The sequence below is a fragment of the Streptopelia decaocto genome, assembly GCF_964273445.1.
Source record: "Streptopelia decaocto genome assembly, chromosome: 7".
Classification (NCBI taxonomy): domain Eukaryota; kingdom Metazoa; phylum Chordata; class Aves; order Columbiformes; family Columbidae; genus Streptopelia; species Streptopelia decaocto.
The window spans coordinates 53,672,164-53,679,505 of record NC_138661.1 but is presented as its reverse complement, the minus strand read 5'-3'; positions in this window follow the sequence as shown (position 1 = coordinate 53,679,505).

The following is a 7,342-nucleotide window of genomic DNA, read 5'->3' as shown; positions in this document are numbered from 1 at the left end:
CACCCCATCTGTGAGCCTCGGGCGCCACCTGGCGGACTCTACTGGTGATTACACCTTTAATTGGGGCAGTAGTCCTCATGCTGACCCGACTGGGCCAGATTTGGGGAATTTCGAATATTCTTGGGCTTATCAAATTATCATGCTTCTATTAGCGGTTGTCCTGATGGTTTTTTATGTGTGGTGTGAGATTAAACATTGGCGCAGGTGTCAGGGCTGCGAAGGCAGCACAACTTTCCTAACATGTACTGATGCGACTCCAGCTCCTGTCACAGCTACTGCAACCCCGACAACGGGCACTACAGCCACTGGTGCTCCTGCTACAGCCACTGCAGCTACTCGGTCAGTGAGGATAGACACCGTAGCCACTACAACCCCAACAACAGTCACTGTGGCTACTCAGGCCTCTGTGGTATGCACTGTGGGTACTCAGACTCCAGCAATGTCAGTTGCCCTTGAAACCAGAAGGAAGTACAGAAGAAAATCAGTTTGCATAGTGAAAGAAAGTGATGATGAAGATACACCAGTTCTGACATCAGTAGATGAACAGCGAGTGGGGAAAAAAGGGTTCATCTGATCTAGGCCCATCATCAGGGGCAGAAGAATCAGAGATCTGCCCCTTTACCCCGAAGGAGTTGAGAGACTTGAATAAAGACTTTAGCCGTCATTAAAGTGGGCCACTTATCACCTGGTTACTTCGATGCTGTGATGGTGGGGCCAATAGTTTGGACTTAGGTGGTAGAGAAGCCGAGCATTTGGGATCCCTGGCTGGATTAGGTGGCATTGATAAGGCACTTGGGAAAAACAGAGACACTCAAAGCCTCTGGAGGCGAATCTTGGTGGTGGTAAAGAGCAGGTATCCCTTTAAGGATGATATCATCTGCTGCCCAAGAAAATGGACCACCGCGGAAAAGGTATTATGTACCTGAGAGAATTGGCTGTGCAGGAGATAATTCACAGTGACCCACAGACAACTGTAGATCCTGATGAAGTGCAATGCACCCGACCTATGTTGCAGAAGTTTGTGTGGAGTGTGCCAGCATATGCCGACTTGTTGGAAACATTGGACTTGGGAGCAAGTGAAAAGGCACCTACTGTGGGTGAAGTGGCTGACAAAATGCGGCAGTATTAAGACATTCTCTTTCCTCCCTACAGGCCTATGTCTTGGCTGTGGAAAAACTGACTGAGAAATCAGATAGTTTATTTGAAAAACTGTTTGATAAGTTGTCCAAGGTAAAGCATACATCCTACTCTGTACCTACACAGGCCTGTGTTGCAGCCATTAGAAGATGCTCTTCTGCAGGATTGTCTTGGATTGTCTCAACAGAAATGGTGCACACTATGAGATGAGGTGATCTGTGTTTTTTCCTGTGTGACCAGGGGGAATATATGGGAGACGGAACCTTAAAAAATTGGGATGAACATTAGGCATAAGCCACCTGATTAATTAACACCAGGGGAACCTATTGATTGAGCTAGCCCTACTCAGCCCTTCTACATATGGTTGAAGGGAATAAAGTCCCTGTGGTGCTTGACAGGAATATGTTGGGGAAAACTGAGTTATTCCTGCTTTGGGCAAGGGCAAGCCCATTTGTGGAACTGTTTTTGCTCAAGGACCTTCTTGCACTTGGTAGGTTATACTGAAGGGTGCTGAAGTCCAAGAAGATCAAATTCTTGGTGACAGTATTCAGTTTTGAACTGTATTATGTTAATTGCTGCACTATGCTAACAGTGTTTGATAAGTGTCTTTCAGGTTAATGCAGTGGTGAACACGAGCTAGCTTCATCAAGTGGCATCCAGTAATGTCCTCAAGACTGATGTCTTTAACCTGCAACCTGTGGGCAGGAACTGCACCAAATCTCATACTTCCTCTCCTGCCCAGAGAGACTGCTCTGACAGATGGAGACACACAGCCACAAACTAAATGAACTCAATTAACTTTTTGTGTAGAAAGATGAATGATTAACTAGTGATACATATGTGTATAGATATCAAGATGGGAAAAGGCAATAGTGATTTGAGCATGACATAAAGGGTATGGGAAAATAGGTGGAATATCGTGGTTTTGGCTAAAACAGGATCGGTTATCTTTCAGTAGTTTTTCCTTTCAGTTAAGTTTCTTCCAAGTCACTGCACTTCTCTGAAGTTGGCCTCATGTTTTTCAGACAGTGTCTGCTTCCAGAACTGGTAGTGCTTGATGTTTACAGGTTTGCAGAGCTAGCAGTAGCAATGGTATGCAGAAAAGCTCCACTTTTATACTTCTTTCTGTAGCAGCCAAGGTCAATGGCAGATCTGTGATGTTCCACCAGTGAGGGGTGGTAAAAGGGTCGTGCCTGCAGGGAGGGGCAGACAGAACAGGTGACACAAATGGACCAACGAGTTATTCCGTGCCATACACGTGATACACAGCTTAAAGCTGGGGGGGTCAGCGGGGCCTCACTTTCTTCCTTCATGGCCAGCATCTGAAGAGGACCCAGCCCGTTGTCGTCCTGCCTCTGATCTGATATGCGCACTTCTCCAGCTCCTGTCTGCTGTGGGATCCAGTCCAGGACCTGTCCAGCCGCTGGCAGGACCCAGCCCCACAGAGCGCAATTCCTCAACAGCCAGAGATTCAAACACTGGTTTTGTATGTTTTGCTGTATATATCTTACTGTTAGTAAAGCTGTTTTGATTTTCCAACTCAGTAAGTCTTTCTTCTTTCCCATTTTTTTTTGGTGGGGAGGACAGGGGTTAATAGAGAGCATCTGCCACAGTTTGTTGTTGTCCCACTCTAAATGGTGACACACACTGAGGATCTGCTTTCTGGTTCTTTGAGCTTTTTCGGTGAATCAGCATCTGATCTTTTTAAATATTGCTTATTAAGACATGATTTAGTTTCCAGCTGCCACCATTCAATGCACCTAAGTTTCAGGAAGAAGACATTAACAGACAACTCAGCTTAAAGGGAGACTGACCTTTTCCTGCTATATGATGCTAGGACCATCACATATTGGTCTTTCTTGCACTTGAGAATCCCAGCTAGGTGGATTCACAACAGTGTCTTGTATCCAAGGTTGTTAAAGCTCACCCAGAAGCAGAAACCATGGCTTGGGCTTTAGGAGATCAGTGGTCCACACCTGCAGCAGCAGTGGGAGGGGTGTTAACAGCCTGAGTGGCACTCAGCCCCTAGCAAGTGACAGCTGGGGCTTTGTGAAGCCCAGAGCAAGGGGAAAAGGGTAATGGGACCTCTTGAAGGAGTGAGACCTAGGGTAGGATACCAAACTCACCACAGACTGGCTCTGTCAACAGGAGATGCAGTGAGGACTCCTGGTGGTCTCACTGTACTTGGTCCTACCCTTCCTTGAGGCCCATATTTATGCAGAAGCTGCTGACCTCCAGGAGAGTGTTTGCAGGGCAGGATGCATGAGACAGCAGCAGCCACCCAGCTCCCCACCTCCAAGCCCCCAGCCCTACTTTGCACTGCACAGACAAGGCCAGCAGCCTCCCAGGTGCTGTGTCCCTAACCTCACTGGCCCAGAGAAGGCTCTACCATGAAGAGGGGACAAAGCAAGTTTGTCTTGGAGACTGTCACCAGTTATAACGTTGTATACTGCAGTTCCTGGGGTGTTGGGTGCTGTGGTATAGACCTATACACAGGGGAAAGTATTCTGGGCAACCTGGAGTTTGTGGTAGGAGGAACAGGAAATTAAAGCTTTACTGGCAGCCTGAAGGCTCTGTTCTGGGACACATACAATGGCATCTGCCTTCACCCCAGGCTACTACAGAGTCTGTAGCTATGTGCTTTTTTGGGGGGGTGGAAACTTAGAGAACCCTATGACAAGCCCTTATGGAATGACCATAAGACCCTGGTCACAGAACACCAGGTTGGAAGGGACCTCAAGGAGCATCTGGTCCAAGCTTTCTTGGCAACAGCAGGGTCTAGAGAAGATGGACCAGCACCCTGTCCAGCTAAATCTTAAAACTGTCCCATGTTGGGGAATCCACCCTTTCTCTGGTGAGATTATTCCAAGGGCTGATCTCATTGTGAAAAATTTCTCTTGTGTCTAGTCAGAATCTCCCCAGGAGTAACTTGTGCCCATTACCCCTCATCTTTTCCATATGACTCATTGTAAACAGGGAGTCTCTATCTTCTTTGTAGCCACCCTTTGGATACTTGAACATAGTGATGAGATCTCCCCTAAGCCTTCTTCTCTCAAGGCTGAACAAGCCTAGGTGTCTCATTCTTTCCTCCTATGGCAGCTTCCCAGTCCTCTGATCACCTTCATGGCCCATCTCTGGACCTCCTCCAGCCCATCTAGTTATTTTTTGTCTAGCAGGGACCAAAACTGAACACAGTATTCCAGGTGTGGCCTGACAAGCACTGTGTAGAACATGATGATGACTTTGTCTCTGTTGGCAATGCCCTCATTGATGCAGCACAGCATCCCGTTGGTCCTCTTTGCCACAGCAGCACACTCTTTGCTCATACTACACTTCTTGTCTACCAGCATCCCCAGGTTCCTTTCCACAGAGCTGCCCCCCAGACAGATAGATCCCAGCCTGTGCTGCACTTCTGGATTGTTTTCTCAGGTGCAAGACCTTACACTTGTGCTTGTTGAAACTTCATACAGTTCTTTTTAGGCCACTCTTCAAGCCTGTCCAGGTCATCCTGCAGGGTGGTTCTCCCTTCCAAAGTGTTCACTTCCCCACTTGGTTTGGTATCAAACTTCCTAAGGGTACACTTGATTCCAGATCACTTCTGGAGATATTGAACAGTGCTGGGCCCAATATTGATCCCCTGCCTGAACATTTATCTAAATCCTTTAAAGAGACAATTTCAAAATAACTGTTTCACTGAGGTTCTAGCACAGACTCATGTTTGAGAGTACAGCATTCCTTTTAAGTTTTTAATGTCAAGCACATCTTTAATTTCTCCCTCTTTCACAGTAAAACACAACTAGGAACATCTGATAGGTATTTGTGGTTATTAATAGGTTAAGTGTTTGGAAACACTTTTAAAAATCTCTACATTCATACATAACCACAATAATCATAGAAACCAGAACAGTAACAACATACCCTGGGTAGTGACCCACCACTATTGTCTCAAGAATAAAAGTGGTAATACTCTTTTGGTACAAGGCTTACAGGTCACCCTTGACTAAGCCAGCACCCAGACTCCAGATCCAAATTTCTTAGTGCTCACTGTTCAAACTCTCCTTTAAATTCAGAGCTGTGTCTGTGCCCTCAATCTATTCTAAATGCCATTTGCAATGAATAGCTCTGTATTAAATTAACAGATCCTAATGCCAACTAATGTGATGGTAATTATCTTACTAGCGGGCTAACATTCTGCCCATGCAGAACACAGCCTTTATACCCCACGTATCACCCTGTACTGGTCCTCCTAGTAGTTCCTCTCCTCCCCCTTCACTTGAACTCTACCTTTCGTTACTAATGTTCCCCTCTATATTTCAGTTTCTGAAGCTGTCTCCCAACTTCCCTTGCCCAGCACTTACCAAGCATTAGGCAAGAAGGCCAGCAGTACAATTATAATTTCTGAAGATATTTTCTGCCAGTTATTTACTTCATCTGTGTGTGGTTACACACCCACTTCAATCAGGCAAAGCAGCATGAGGCAGGCCAGAAGCACTCAGGGTGGAGCCAAAGTTCAACACAGACAGATGGAGAGATACCAATAGCTCCATGAACAACAGGGACTTCTGTTAAATGCAGTCTTGAAGATAAACACACCTTGCCTTACACCATCCGTGGGTGGCTGCAAGGCAGTAATGAGATGTCTTTTACTGGACATACTAAATTTTAATCTGCTACAAAAAGGGTTGTTCTTTTATTCTATTTGATAGTGTGTTGGCCAGAGTTTTGACTAACATCTCTTTGATTTGGTGTCAATTCTAAATTTACGTGATTTCTAGAGGTAAAAATATGAAACTTAGCTTTCCGCATCAAGTAATATGTTATAAAACACCATCTTTGCTCTAGGAAAGTTTTCAAATGCATATCAGCTTTCAACACAAATAATGCAGTAAAGCCAGTGTGACTGGTAATGCTGTGCTCTTTCAAATGAGGCCATAGCATTTTGCACATATGCTTACCAAACAAGCTACATAAAATTCCCCAAACTGGCATTTATTGAGCAATACTCTTATTTCATTACAACTCCTTGCTCCATAAAACCTCATCCTCTGTATTCAAAAAGATGGCATTTTGCCAGAAGTATGGGTCCTCTTACTCAGATGTTTTCTTTGAGACTTGGTAGAAAAGTTAAGATGGTTAATTACACAGAAAATAGGCTGCAGTTGCTCAGGTGCTAAGGGAGAAGGCAAAATAAAAAAATCACAGCCCTGCAGAATACAGAGTGAGTTCTACAGCCTGTGGCTTTTGAATTTTATTCAGCTTCACATGAGGAAAACAACATCATTTTTACTGTCTTAAACCTTCATACTCTAAATACTAGTCTCATCCTTCTGTGGACATCTTGTATCTCCAGGTATGCCAGCTTAGAGCAAAGCCAAGGGAAAGGCTTCTCAATGATGTGAAACTACAATTCAGAAAGTGTTTCAAAGAATTCTCCCCAGTGGAGAAAATCATACAGTGCTACGAGTTGTTCACATTAAGAGTAATGGAATGGAAGTTACAAGTTGAACTTATAAATATTAAATGTTATGGGCAAAATTTGCACTTCTGAAATATGCTCGAGTGATCATCCCTTATGCTGAAGTTTGGGGAATAAATGAAAATCAACTGCAACACAAGAGGCAGGAGTAGATTTCCTCACAAAACCCAAACTGACTTAAGCTCTAGAAATACCACAAGTAAGAGCATTATTTATGTCAGTGTTCACTTTTGTTCTGAAAAACCAGCAAGTCACCTGTGTGTGCGTGAACTACACTGTGACTGTTTTATACATCACAACTATCAGTTTAAAAGCACCATCCAATCAAAACTGGATTTAAGCCAGCAGTTTTGAGGTACATCAGAGCTCATTGCCAACTGCATACAGCAGCAAATAGTCTTCCACAAACCAGTTAAATTTTCCTGCAAGTTTCAGCATCTCTCACACTGCCCATAAATAGGGCTCCCCATAGCCCCGGGCCACATCACACCCTGTACACTGCCATTGCCACATTCCCTGTGTACACGCAGCTGGCAAACAGAAGCCACGGTAATAAAGGGTTTGCTGGCTCACTCATTTTGGCTGGGGGAAGAGGGTTGTTAACGACAGCACATCGCTCTGTGTAAACTCTGAAAATTCACCTTATGTGACCGGGCTGACTGTCTAGACATTTACAGTCACAGTTGACACTGCTGTAGAGGTCTCAAAAGCAGACCCTGCACATTCTAT